Source organism: Opisthorchis viverrini, assembly GCF_000715545.1.
Source record: "Opisthorchis viverrini unplaced genomic scaffold opera_v5_11, whole genome shotgun sequence".
NCBI lineage: Eukaryota > Metazoa > Platyhelminthes > Trematoda > Opisthorchiida > Opisthorchiidae > Opisthorchis > Opisthorchis viverrini.
Genome location: NW_008751667.1, coordinates 1590156 through 1603116, shown reverse-complemented (window position 1 = coordinate 1603116; position 12961 = coordinate 1590156).

Here is a 12961-nt window from a genome sequence, read left to right as displayed (position 1 = left end):
CGACTTTCCATCCTTGGCCCAAGTCAAGTTGCTTCCAAAATAAATAAACGCGATAAGTGGCTGATACCATTTATGAACCCGGAGATTGTGTCAGACACAAAGCCCTCACCTTGTTATCGGAAGGTCAAATTCCTGAAAGCAAACTCAGAACGCCCGGAACCTATTGACATTCCAAGTTATCCCCCAAAATCTCAATAGGAAAGCCGACAAGCAACCAGGCCAGTGAATCACTTAATCAATTCAGGAACAGCCTGGATCGATGAAAGTAAAATTCAAATAGTGCTGGGTCCCTTGTAAGTGTTGTACTCGCACGCACTCGCTTATTCGTAATAAAGCTGTTGTGTTCCTTATTGGTGAGTGTTTTTCCGACACTAGGCACTCGAGCGGGAACAGCAGTCAGATATAACAGACTGGCTGGACTCTATCGCCCTGAGTTTGTTGCTGTGTAATCTGTCACTTGGTGGCACAGTTGATCGCTTGTCCGATGTTAGGATATTGTACTTGCGATGCAAACACTTTGCCAGTGAGCACATAAATAATCATTTTGCTGAGCCAACCTTGTTGACATGTTGATTACGTGTCCTCAAAAATCTGCGAGTACTTTCTGTAAAAAAAAGTTTGCGAAAACCGCCTTACAGGTAGTCTCGTTTAGACAAACATTGGTTGGCAATGGTTTTTCAGTCTCTATTTAGTCTCCCTAATCATGATTTCAATGGTTAGTCCGGGTATGAAAGTTAATCATCTCTTTCCCGTAGAAAACGGTTTTCCGCTTACTGAGTCTTCCTTGGCCTGCTCACGTGACCGCTGGTCACTCAGACCAATCGATCGGGACGTGAACAGTTTTCAAACTTTGATCCACCGACTCCGGTTTGTCTTTGTTTTACATATATGAATCATTCATCCATTCGGTCTGTATTGAACAGAAGAAGAGAGTGCAAAAACATACATTTTCGTCAATGTGTGCTCTTCCCCAGGAGTCGCAAACAAGTGCGCAAGAGTTACAGTCCCCAGGATCGCCAAGAGTGGCGTTCTAATTCCGTGTCCAGTAAGACAACAGAACGGGTGGCGAATTAAAAAACCCACAGACCAGATAGAATTGAAATTTAATATTTCAGTTCTCACTCTGACTGGTGAACAACAAACTGTCAAACCTACAAGTGATTCTCACGACAAACCTGCCACTCATGAGTAAATTTCATTTGGTGTCTAACCGAAACCATATTGGTATGTTGAGTCTGATGGCCGTAAAGTGTTGTTGATGCCGATGAGTTACAGGTGTCCATCAATGTCGCAGGTTTTCGGATGACACCTTGACAATTTAAGTGGACATATACCACTGCGAATTCCACAGTTTGATCTTGGGTGGGCTGTGATCTGCCTGATTAGCACCCTCTTCAAGTAGATGGATGGCGAGCAGACAAAGTCTCATATCGGTTGATCTGGCAACGCTGACCAGCAGTGGTGAACAAGAAATCAGGGGTGTTTTTTTTTCAAGACCACCAGGCTTGGGTGTGAGTGAATGTATTTGTTTCTCATCAGCTCATGAAAGCGGACCGCGTTCCTGGGGAGACACTGCAAGATATGGCTGCCAACCGATGTCAGTAAAGTTCTTGTTGTCAGCTTCATATCCACATTGGCTGAATGGGTGTATGGAGTTGTAGGCACCTGGGGATGATTGTAGTAAGCTAACACCAAGTTCCTTCCCCGTCCACCTTTATTCTCTTCTTTTCAATTAGGCTTTCAAATAAATCATGAATGTACGGTGGCGAAGCATTGGTGTTGAACATTGATGTCCATTATGATGAAGATTACTGGGGAATCAATCTCTATTTTTCTCACTGACGGACGACCACTGAAGGAAAAATTCATTTTAGATCATAGAGGAATAGCAGCGTTTTTGTTCTGAAAGTTGGTTCTTCTCGAGCGTAAACTTGTTCTCACTTGATGACGACCACTGAAGGAAAAATTCATTTTAGATCATAGAGGAATAGCAGCGTTTTTGTTCTGAAAGTTGGTTCTTCTCGAGACTCCGTAAACTTGAAGCAGACGAAGGTTACATCCATTTTATTGCAATTTCTAATGTAACTTTGCCTGAAGCCGTTGTAGAAAGTTTCTCTCGTGCGAGAGTTTATTACCACAAAGGAGCGAGGCTACTTTCTTCAATATCGCTCATCATGATGGCGGACGAGTTTTTTGGATCATCACTGCCGCAACGAGAATGCCAACTCACCAACATTTTAGTGAGTGATTTCGCAAAAAGTCGGGTTTTTCGAAAACAGAAGCTTAAAGTAGCCAGAATTTGGTATTGTGATCAACACTCAAAAGTTATTACGGTGTACGGGGAAATAAAACACGGAGCAGAAGTGGTTTCAGTCTCACTGTTTGACGGGAACCATCGCCTATTTCGGTCCAGCCGATATCCTGGCTCAATTGGGTGTTCATTTACCGTCGACAGAAGATGACTTAATACCCGTCGAAGCCTGATCAGCAGACGAATATCACGAGAAACTACATACTATCGAGGCTGACACATTCGCCTAATCAGACTCACAGCTTCATACTTCAGATTCTGGACAGCTCTATGTGTAATTTACTAGTGGTTGGCCACATCTACCGAAGGCCACCTCATTCAGCTACATGCGCGCCGGAAAGCAACGCGGGAGACTCCATGTCTGAGGTCTGAATGAACCATCTCAGTATAACGCGGACAATGTGTATGGAAAAGTTACTATCTATGCCGTACTAACTACTACGCAACGGTAGTTCAGGATCGCTCTTTTCCGATCCTGGTCCAGAGTGCACCAGTGAACACCATGGAACAGGTGAGTTGATAGTCCTGGTTTGTGAGAGTTGGTCATATCGCCTCTTTTGGTAGATGAATTGCGTCTTCCGATTGCATATCTCCTTATCTATTTATCCGCGATATCTGCCTAGGGTTGAAACTTTCGGGGAGAAAAGCCAGAAATTCCCGGCGTGATGGGTAGAATATTTTCTCTCGTGGAAATTGTGATCAACCTCTAGTCCTGGTCATAATCGGATAACAAGGGAACTGGAAAATGCTCTCCAAAGTCTAGACTGCCTTATCTCCGAAGGGTTGAGGGTGCCCACCTTACCTGATCTTCATTCGGAGGCATCGAATAGAGGGTGACATAGTTTCAGACGGGCGCATAATGACTGTGTGGAGTGAGGGGAAGCAGGAGTGTGGTTCTGAAGGACGTTCAGTCGCTTTCATTTCAGTCTTACATATTTGGTTCAACAACCTGTGACCAATTCACATCGAGCTATCTGCTTTGCCTTGTCCAGCAAAACTGTTTTTTAAACTGGAGCTTTTCAAGACTAAAGTCAGTGATTCAGTTTTGCTCTCTCTCTCTCTCTCTCTCTCTCTCTCTCTCTCTCCATGTAACTACAATATGTTTGTGCCGCGTGTTTTTTGTCGATGCCTTTCTCGATTGACATTTTGTGCTTGATGTGGTACACTCCGTGGGAAATCGCTTATCATTCCTTCGTTTGCAGACTTCCAAGCCCAAATCTCCAACACATGTCAGAAGTGATCTAATGCGAGTGAATAAAATGCCAGGAGTCTTTTGGACAGTCCCTTCCTTTTACATTCTCTTATGCGGTATTCCAGTTTTGCTGCTTGAGTTTTTAAAAGGTTTGTGCGGATTTTTACGCTAAACTTGCGACCGCTGGGCTTTTGATGACGTATATTCACCCCTTGACAGCTGAAACCAGACTGAAGATGTAAGATGCTTTTTCAACAACCTCCCAAGATTTGTTGACAAATAAAAGCGATTTTATACACTATCCGCTCTATCCATTTTACTTTTCTAGTAGTAATCTCCCCTCAAGGAATGGACCGGAAAGTGTTTTCTTTTCCTGAAGGAACCTCTAAAAGTGTCTTCTTTATCCTGTGGGCTTCATGCGTATGAGAGGAGTGGATTCATCTAACAGCATTTCCCGTGAACTCGTTCCATGAATACAGTAAAGTTGAACTGAACCCTTCATTCTGTTGAGCTGAACTTTCACCCCATGACCACATCTTGCTACAGCCGGAGGCTGCTTTGGTTTCATCTCCAAACTATACCTATGCAGATGCGCCAAAATTTAAAGCCTGTTCCCAGTTTATCGTCTTTTTCGAGTTCAAACCTGATGGGCAAGCCTGATTAGACAAGCTGCACTTGAGGTGCGAATAACTGTTTTAAACCCGGTATCGCATTGAATTTTTGTTCAGTTGCTGAAACTGTCTTATTGGTTCGCGTGTCCAACGAAAGCCATACCGAAGTGAGTAAAACTCAAGTCGACATAGCCAACCACGCGTTAGTCAGCTGGCCAACTTAAATTTGGGTCGATAATCGAAACAGCGCGTGACTTATCAACCTCCACTATCGTGGAAACTTTTAGGAACAATGGAAGCTTATCGAAAATACACTGTTCGGGTCAAATAAACCATGATTGTATCAGTACAATGTGACCAAGGCTCAGATACAACGACCTGTTGCTCACCGTTGTGCCAAAATAGCGAGTGACGAAGTTTGGACAACTTCATCCTGATTTGTTTTAGGAAAAAAAGCTGAGCGTTCTGTAAGCCGGGAGTTGACACATGCTATCAAACCGACTCAGAGGGTGGTCGAGCATTCAAACCTGAACGCACCAAGTGTCCCAGCTTATAACGAAGGCTACTCTGAAACCATCTATTTGGCGTTTGTTTCCCACGAGTGGCCGGATGTAACGAATTTACGCAGGTGAAACAACCTCCAGTGTGACCCGTTTATTAAAATGACTGACCTCAGGTTAGTACGTTGTCAAGCCCTTTTGTCATAAAAAGCTGCAGTGTGGTCGGTCCATCCATAAAAATAATAAGACATTCAATATAGGTCATCCACTGTACTTTAGTGCATTTTGCAAAGCTTGCCAAAATTGGCTGCGAAAAACTTGCAGTGAAATGCACGGAAACAAATGAGCTTCACAGTTACCGTCCAGTTTGAGCTCTTTTCGGTTTCTTCTTCAAGCAATTGCAGAGACGAAACTAACGTGCCGGTAGTCCACAGCCACACTGGAACATTTTTGACATTGCACGACAATCATTTGTTCATGTAAAACTGTCTCTCCGACGAGTAATGTTACAGTTGTTCACTGATTACTGTTCACTGTCTGATTTCAGGTTGACTGAAAAGGCGCCTACCTGAATAACCCCAAGTAAGTTGAAGAATTTTCAGCGACCTTGTGAGTAGTAGTTTCCCTTTGGTTAGTTATGCTCCTCGAATCGTCCGAGGGCATCAACCACAAGACCGTCGAAATTTGACCCGAGGCATCTTTAGAAGGACAAGTCGTGGCGCTTACTTATCGCTAGACAATCGTTAAATGTCTCGTCGTTTGAACAGTTCTAAAGCTTGTTTCACAATTTCCAAACGAGTGAATGTGAGCTAAAAGCGGACCCCTAAAGTTAGCAGAGTATTCCAACAAGCTGAAAACCACGACTTTATATGGCAGCACTGTTTGTGTGCAGATAAGATTACTGGTTTTGAGGTTGCTGTGCTGTGTGCTTCACTACGGTGAAACCCGAGATTCGACAGTCAACGTGTTCTTGCGCGTTTTACTTTAAAAATGTCCATGCGAAACTCCTTTGGAACAGTCACGAAGGACTCATACGTGCTGAAACAAAACCACTCATCATCCAGCTGGTCAGTTTTGACGAAATTAAGATATTCACATCTCGAGACAACTATCTTCAGTCAACCGAAAAACGGATATCGATTTCAAGGACGACAAACCTTCGATAACCTCCAGGTAAATCCAAAATCTGTAATCTTCGTTTAAGGTCACGAGAGGAGCTAACACTTGACGCGGGCATGCAGGACATATATCCACAGGAGTGGGAAACGGTGCGATATAAAGCCAGTCTGGCTGTTTCTTAAAAAAGAGCCATTCAGTATAAGTAGTGTATTAGGTCTATACATGTATCACGATATCTCGAATATCGTACCAACTGAAACATCAGGCGGTCTGAGTTGCTAAGGAGATGGCTCAAGTGGTTGGAGCGCGAACTTACTGACCGGAAGGTTCGTCGTTCGAACCCGACCTCTGCCTCTAAACTTCCCCTGTCTAGGATTGGGCAACCTGGCAGTATCCCAGCCTTCGTGCTTCCTTCTGGTGGCATGGCTGTTAGGCACCGAAAGGGTGCTACAGCCGAACGGGTCCCAGATGAGTCTCCCGTCAAAACCAAATTGGTGTGCGAATGAGAGGGTTTTTTAATCTGCCTACTGCAACCATGTCCATGGGCACTTGCAAAATTCGCAAATTTCCACGCTCTTGTTTGTCTGAAAGGCGCCAACACTGTTCTGGCTGCTAGAAATATCTTTTTTGTTTTCATTTTTCAGCCAGTGCCTTCCCATCACCAACGTTATCCTACAGACGGAAGTCAATCGCCACTTTAGTAGCCCGATCGTCGGTGGCTTCACGGAAAAGTGGTGCGGAAGAGAGGAAGAGTTCTATTGTGGTGAACTGAGGACCTGAGGAAAGATGAAGTCGGGATTCCACATTTTTTATGCTCAAATGAGTTGTACTAACATCACTTTTAGGTCAACTGACGGTCAGCAAAGGTCCTCCGCGTGCTTGCAATCCATCCATAACCCATCGAAGCTTCAATGAAGCATAGTGTTACATTCAGGCTTCAACTAATCACGGGTACCTGTCAGTACAATCACGACCGATCACCAACTCTGGTTATAGTGCCAGATACATATGTTTGTTCATGATGGAATCCATTAAAAACGATCTCCCTGTAAGGACGTGAACTAATTGGCTGGCCTCAGAATCGGGTTTGCTGGTCAAAACTCCGAAGGGCCGAGCGGCGGACTGTTCGAGAGGAGAACCAAACGCGATGTCCCACGCGAGCTCTTGGCTGAAGTAGACCTGAGGGAATAACACCAGCCGGCCAACATACGATGACTTGTTACATACCATCAACAGATCCAAAGGTGACGGTATAACAGTGGACGAGCGTTATTCATCAATTTCTCTCAGGTTTCATCGAAATCACACCTCTCCCGTTATGGCACGGAGCTCCTCCTCAAAATAACAATATAGTTCCCTTCTCGGAAGTCCTTTTCTCTCCAAGTGCATATCCCTTCTGTTGAGCTCTTCTGCAAAATCTGGTATAGATTCCCAAATAACTTATCAATCGTCCATCTCAACATTAAAGGTAATGAAATGCACCTGGGAAGCTTGCCTTGTAACGCTACTCACTTGCAGCATGGTCAAATGGCTCTGTGCGGCGTGGCGTGCGCAGTTGTTCACATCGTTTGGTAAACACTAGCTGTTCACCGGAGGCGCGCTTTGATCTGGCGTGACCAAATGAGAATAGATTTAGACAAGTTTCAACTCAAAATTGGGCCGGTACCACGTCCGTCGGTGTGGGTCGCACCGGTTAGGCTTGCAACTTACCAGTTTTATCGCATTTAGTATAGCGGAAGATTAGACGGGTCATACAATACGCCCGACAAATCCAGAACTGGAAACCGACCAGTCTCCAGAACGGTATCCAGTATTTTTTAAAAAAACGACAAGGCGAAATAATGGTGATGAGAAGAGCGTCTTTTGATGGGGAGTCATGCACTGTGGAAAACGAAAAAAGTGGTTGCAAAGTCTTGGATACGAAAATGAAAAAATCTTTTACGCAGACCAAGGAATTCTATATTCCCAGGCGCCACTTGGAAGGGCGTATAGCCTGACAATTTTCAAACCAACTGTCAGTTAGCTTGGGTGGTGGGGGCTTCGAAACGCGAGTATATACTACTCGCCGGTTACATCAGTAGCGTAGGCCACTATATTGGCAGTAAAATGATGCAGTAAGCTTGCCGAGAAGGTCTATTCAAGCATGACCTTCCAAACACCACTCCATGGCGTATGGCTGAGCAGGTTTCCATAAATTGCTGATAACTTGTGAATGGTTGAAACATGGTAAGCCTGGGTTCGGTCGGTGAACTACCTGCTTATCATTGTTTCCATTCTGGAATACGAAAAAATCAAGTTCGCGTCCATCTAGCTCTAATCCAAACATCCTGCCTTAGTCCAGTTATTCTGCTTAGACTGCGTCAAATAGGGGAAGCAGCGAACTCGAGTTTCGCTCATATTGGAGCTCATCCACATTGCGTATCCTTGGTTGTGCTGAGATTCGAACCCAGACGCCTTATATGTGTGTGAGGTAGAAGTGTTACCACCACTCCACCAGCATATGTTTGGTCCGTCTTCGTTTTCAACTGCAACTCAAATTCTATGTACGCGAACCTTCAATTGGTGCTGTACGGTGCGGTCCACTTGTGGTGGCCTCTGGGTTTGCCATCTGCTGGTGGTGTTCCTGGGCCCACCATGTATGGGTGACACACTAGGCCGGTGATCGCAGTTGTGGTCATCTCTTAGTATTGATAAGTTTGACGTCATGGAGTGATTTATGACCGTAGATATGCAACTCATGTTTGAAGTACAGGCAACTTGCATCAAGGACGCTGGCCAGACAACGTGCAAGTTCATGTCATGTGACGTGGAATAAAAATCCGTAGGAAGGACAACGGGATAAGTCAGTTGATGCAGTACGGATTCATGGGATTCCCATCAGTTTCAATTTCTTTACTGGAGAAGCCTGTTCAAGAAACAACGGCCTTGTCCACAGAGCTTCCCTGTTTCCAATGCTGGCATCCTCTGATTCCCAAGAAAGGATGCAACACAGTTCATTCTCAGGGAGAATCAGCTGAACTGACATGTCATCCTGTAAGTGTAGCTAATCTGTGCTGAAAAGCACAATGGCAGTGTACAGCTAGGAAGCATCCCTCGAAACTCCAGTAAACTTCGGCCTCACGACTTCTCGGCTAGTAGTTCGAACACTTGACCGTTCAGATAGGAGCGGTTGATTGAGACTAACTCGCACTTAAACAGGATATAGAGCCATAAAGGAAACTACTCACAAGGTTGCTGAAAACTCTTCGACAGCCAACTGAAACATGAGGCGGCCTGTGTGCAGCACATTCAGTTGTAGAATACCATAAACGGGAGATTCATTTGAGTCTCTCGTGAAAACCAAATTGATTTGCAAATGAGTTTATTTCTCGAGGATATAAAGCCATTTTTAGCATCAGATCACCTCACACTACCAATGAAATTCATTTGAGTTGAAAATAGAAAGGTTATTGCTGAGTAATTTACCTCCTTCTGCTGTGTGAACTCCACCATGCTGTTTGTAAAGTCCTGTTATCTTATGGTCTGATTACAGTTTGTAGTTTTCCCATTTTTACTCTATATGATGATCATTCTTGCGAAGCTTTACTAACAAAGCATACTCAGCATTAGAGAAACACTCATCTGGAAACAAATGCGGTTTCGCGAGAGACTCACCTGGAACCCAGCTGAATCTCTTGTTTATGATGTATCTAAGCAACTGAACGTGCTGCACTAGACTGTCTCATGTTCAGTCGGTACGCGATACATGTATAGACGTAATACACTACTCATAAGGTCGCTGAAGAGCTTTTGACAGCCCACGACTGAAAGATTCAACTGGATTCCAGGCGAGTCTCTGGCAAAACTAAATTTGTTTGCAAGTGAGTGCATTTCGCTAATTCCGTACATTTTGAGTTCAAGTAGAACATAAGTTTGATGGAAACACGGAGACTGCGTCTACTCGATGAGACCGACTTGGAAGGACGAAGCGACCGTGGTCAGCGACCTGTCGCTGGTACCTTTCTACAAGACTGGACAACTTTATGGATTGTGGGCTTTGCGAAATTAACTTTCAGGTTACACGGATAGGTCGATCACCAGGTTCTACTACTCGACTTCACCTGCCTTTGCCATCCTCAATGGATAACCTATTTTTTATGTTTCGGACTGAGTTTTTAAAGTTTCTGCCTGCTGTTACTCACTTTCAGGAATTTGAAAAGAAACCCTCTGAGGTTTCAGAGGGGTTTGGTAAACAATCGGTGGATTTATTGCTGGGCAACGTTTCGCTTTTGACACAAAAGTTTCGTCAGGCCAAGTGAGTAAGTAAGTAGGTTGATTGGGTTTTAAGGCAGTCCAAACATTTTCCAATTGATTGAAAACCCTGTGAGGCTTATGTTTGTCTCCATGTAAACTGAGTATTTTCGCAAATGTGTACAAGGCGACATCAGAAATATAACTTTTCAAATAAAAAAATCACAGACTTCGAAGAGAGACTGTGGAAATAAAAAAAACTATCCTACCTGCATTTTTCAGCAAGTTTCTACAGCTGCTTGACTTTTATGTCAATCATCTCAACGTGTTTTAAGGTAAAAGATGCTAACTTTGCCTTATTGATTTTTGACACAAGCTTTCAGTGAAATTTGTGTTCATTCAGCACGTGACTTCTCTCTATTTACACAAAATCCCACAGTGAACTTCACTTTTTTCCTCTTCACAAGCCTTTAGAAACATCACAAGCTTCGATCACATGGTTCAAATCCAAGCCCTTTTGGGCTTATTGATTAGGGTGTTGTGAGCTACACTGAACGGATGCAGTAGATCGATAAAGTCTGTGTGTGCTGAATGCGTTGAGCTTCATTCGGACCGTTCCTGTGTAAATCAATCTGAAAACGGGCCGCTTGATAGACGTAGATTCAGCAACTTGTGGCACCTTACCTTTCGTGGACCTGTAAACACGCTGAATACCACTCAATGAGTGACTGCTAACATAAATGGAAAGCTGTTTTAGCTGACAATAATCCTCATAAAAACATGGAAGATGACAACCTGCATTTGAGTTCAGTAAAAACTCTTTGTCTGACATCTTTCGACAAACATCCATCGAGTAATATGGCTTCGAATATCCGGGCCGTTCTTCAGTCTTCCTTGACGTTAAACGTTATTTTTGGATCTAATTCATGTATAGGGACTCTGCCTGAATGTGAACTAGTTTCTAATCGAGTGTTTTTGAGTTATGTACTGCTGGAAACATCAGATTTGTTCTTGGTGAACCATATCAAAAGTTAGGAAGGATTCCTAGGATACACGAGGGTAAGCACATGTTTTCAACGAGAGGATTGTTAGGTCAAAGGTAAACAGACAAAAAGAAACCATGAGAATTTAACTTGAAGGTAGGTCACACGGTCAACTCTTCTCTGATATGAGGCCAATAGAGCATCGTAACATTTGTTTTTTAGCTTTAGTAATGGTTCTTTGAAAAGAGCTTCATTTAAGGCCCAACCCCACGAACAATCGACTTTATGGGAGATGATCGTCTTTGGGAGGTTGTCTCCTCTTCACAACGCTCCTAGGACGTGAAGGCACTGCACTTCCCACGATCAGCCTATTGTATATCTCGGGAATCTCATATTGAAATGCATGCCGTTACTCGGCTCAATGTCAAATGATAGTCCGTCAGTTTCTGTCCATTTATTTTTCTGCTGCTCTAGTGCTAGGGATGGGTGAACGCTGCTCACATTGAGGGCATGTATGTGTCAAAGTACAGTGCGGTTCCCTTTTGCGTCACCTTTCTCTCTCTAATATATATATGTATATATATATCAACACCTTTTGAGGCTATTCGCGAGGGAATCACAGTCTTTGATGCTTTTCTAAAAAGTTTTAATTGAATTTTGCTGGATTCTAAGAGCTGTAAGCCTCTGAAAGTACGAAATGCGTCTAATGGTGCATGTCTCCCCTCGGTGTCAAAGATTAACACTTTTTTCTGATGAGGCTGATGCAGCAAGTCCGTCACGTGACCCTCACAAAGTTTCAGGGCAAAGAATTCATTCATTTGAGCTCCTGCAGTTCACCCATGTAAGGAGAAGCACCAAGCATCTGAACGGAGTTCAAGATCGAATTATTGTTCCATTTCGCGTTGCCTTTCTTGTTTCTTTTTTCTATGTTATTGATAGCCGCCAGATAGAAACAAGCAAGCAAGTGTTTCGGCACTGACTGCGAATATGGAACTTTACAATTTACGTCAGATATACTATCTGATTTTTCGGACTCTCACTACCAAACTGCCTAGAATTTATTATTCGGTTTGTGGTATGAGAAATTCGCCTGTCTGATCCTCGTCTGTAACCTTATCTCTGGAGTGCCACTTGACCATGATATTTCTTCTAACAATGTCGATAAGTCAGTGTTTGTTCACCTGCATGAACAGTTAAATCCGTAGACCGAGTTGCCAAAAACTGGGAAGGTCAGTTTCTTGAAAATAACCCCAGGATTTCCGAAACTTACTGAGATTCTCAAACTTTACGAAAATCTCAGTAAGGAAGCCGGCAAGCATCCAGGCCAGAAAATCGATAAATCAATCTACCAACAACATGGATCGATGACAAGTGCCATTCAAATAGCGCAAGGTCCCTTGTGACTATTGCACCTGCTTGTTGGCAATAAAGTTGTTGCGTTCCTTGCTGACGAGACTTTTCCGGCACTAAGGAACTGGAGCGGAAACAGCAGAAGATAAAACACAAAGGATTTACAATACATAGATAGGATTCATATTGATGACCTCCAAATTCAGACGGCACTAAAAATTCATTGGGCTTGATGCCACTTAAAAGCAACGATTTATTTATTTTGTCCGGATCAACCATTGCGGTTGCCTGTTTTCCTTGAGTGAAAGGCGTAGGTAAAGGGTTATTTTTTTCATTGTTCCCAACGAACTTGTTCACTTATTTCGTCTACTAGCTCGAGATACGTTAGTGACTAAGACGCAGACTTACTCACCGGGAGGGCCCTGGTTCAAATCCAACCTCTGTATCTCGACCTCACTTGTCCTAGCCTGGGTAACTTGACAGTATCTCTGCCCTAGTTCTTTGTTCGGGTGGCGCGGCAGCTATGCACCGAAAGGGTGTTATGACTGGACGATTAACGTTTTACTGATAACTGTCCAGGAAATATATCCATAGATAGATAGATAGATTAGATAGATAGATAGATAGATAGATAGATAAACAGATGGATATATTTCCTGGACAGT